This window comes from Calidris pugnax, unplaced genomic scaffold, assembly GCF_001431845.1.
Source record: "Calidris pugnax isolate Ruff unplaced genomic scaffold, ASM143184v1 scaffold24, whole genome shotgun sequence".
NCBI lineage: Eukaryota > Metazoa > Chordata > Aves > Charadriiformes > Scolopacidae > Calidris > Calidris pugnax.
Genome location: NW_015090922.1, coordinates 31662391 through 31664720, shown reverse-complemented (window position 1 = coordinate 31664720; position 2330 = coordinate 31662391).

The following is a 2330-nucleotide window of genomic DNA, read 5'->3' as shown; positions in this document are numbered from 1 at the left end:
GGAAGGGGGTGGGGTGGGGGGGAGAGCAGGGTTGGGAGGGTGTTTGGTTTCGAGATTTGGCTGTTCTGGAAGCTGCTTGAACTTGAATGACTAAGACGGAGGGGGCTGAGCTCTTTTCTTCGGCTCCAGCTCTACCCCACCCCAAACTGGCCACAAACTAATTACAATTTTCCTATATTGCACGGGAAGCGAACAAATTCTTCTCTCGGCTATCCTTACCTTTTAAAGAAACTAACTTGAAAGACTCTTACGTGTGACTTTAGTGAAGGGGAGGGAAAAAAAAAAAAAAATTACGAAATTGCCTCGTCCGCTCCTGCCAAATGCTGGCTGCCGCCCCCTGCCCCGGGGGGGCGAGGGGCTGCTCCTGTGGGTTGACACCCCCCCCCCCTTTTTTTTTTTCCTAAATAGCTGCCTTTAAGGTCGCCTTTTAACAAATGAATAACCTCATTTTGGAAAGAAAGAGGAAAAAAAGTACGCTGGGAAGTTCATGCGTCCCATATGTCTTTCCACTACAGTAGCAGACCCACTGTGTTAAAACTAAGGCGATACGCTTGCTCTTAGTATTGTAAATTTGCTTTATGCTTCAGTTCTCAGATTTGCTTTTGTTGTTGAAAGCATTTCCTTTCTTACCACCTTAAACGTAGGCTTTCTGGAGAGTTAGAGAGACCTGTTTGTTTAATCGTACTTAATAGCTTTGTAGAATATAATAAAATCATGAATTATTTATACAGTTTCAACTTCTTGAGATTTTTAGCATGAAATACTCAGTTTTGAGATTTCAAGCTAGGATTCTTGTTTGTGGACGTATTTCTTCTCTCTAAAAGAACTTTGGGAAGTTGTTGACCTCGGAAGATGAAAGAGCTGGTTATATTTGGTAGAACAATTCCCCGCCCTCTCCCAAGACTGTAAAAATGAGATAGTGACTGTAGTACAACAAAAAATAGCATATCGAGAAAATGCTACCTTCTGAAGTAAATGATAGAGGAGTTAAAAAAAAAAAACCAACAACCAACCCAGTGAAGAATACTGAAAGATGTACTGTGGGAAGTGATATAATGGGAGATTCTATTTTTATTTTCAAGACTTTTTGTGAAGTTTGAATTTATACTGGAGCAGATACGGATGTGAGAAGTAAAACTATTTAAGACTTATGTTCTTGGACACCACAGCAAACAACCTTTTCAGAATAGTTAGATTTACAGTAAACATCAAGAAGAAAGTTGACTGAGAAGACTCCCTTTTTCCCTTTTGGCACAAATGAGCCTTCCAGGGGCTTAATGCTGGAGTTTTCAATTCATGAATCTCTTCAACTTAATGTATTTGGCCAGAGGAGGCCAGAAAAGTATATTTTTATCTTTTTTTGTCAGAGAGCAAAAGAGAGAAAAATATTTCTCCGTACGAAAAGGATATTGAAAAAGGAATGTCTGAAATCCTTACATCTTTTGATATTTTTTAAAATGTTGAAAGCTCTGGAAGTCTGTTCTGTGAAATACTGGAGTTCTAAAATGAGGGCTGTGAGAGTCTTGCTGAAAAAGTTTAAGGATTGTGTTGCAGCTATTATTCTTCACACTCGTCTTTAAAAGAAAAATAAATACAATGCAGCCCGTGTTTCTGAATAGTCTCAGGAAGAAATCTGCTATCCCTTTAAGCTTTTCTGCTTTTCCTGTTTACGTTGGCATTTGGATGGAAGTATTGTGGAGGCAGAAAACTTTTTGGAATGTTGAAAAAAATGTTTCATGCAAATCTAGTAAATTGCTTCAAGACTTCAAAATTTGAACACTAAGGGGCGCCAGTTATTTTTTTTTCTGAGCCTTGAGACTGGCCTCTGAACACCATTATTGACTTCAGTAGTGAAATTAACAAATTTACTAAAAGATACCAAAGAATGACATAATACTTAAGTATTTGTATAGGTATCTATATTTGCATTAACTTACATATATTGTGTTCTTACACACAGTGTTATGTAGCTGGAATATTCAATAGTAATGAACAGTTGAGAAGTTGGAACAACTGTTGTTTTGTAAAACACCTCTTCTGGTTACCGAAGGGGCACCCTGTTAAATATCTAGAACTATATGCTACTGCCATCCTCCAGAAGGCTATAGCAGTAGCAAACTATACGTTTGCTAGAAAAGTCTGCAAGATTTAGAATGCTTACTTAAAAATGTAATGTTTAGTGGCATCATCTTTGAGAATACCAAATATTAGGGACAGGTATGTGTATGTATAGATTGATATATATAATCTAAAAATTTAAGTAAAAGTGTTCATGTTCCCTCTCCCCCCCCCCCCCCCCAATATGGTGTCTGTCTTTGTTGTGTTTGGTT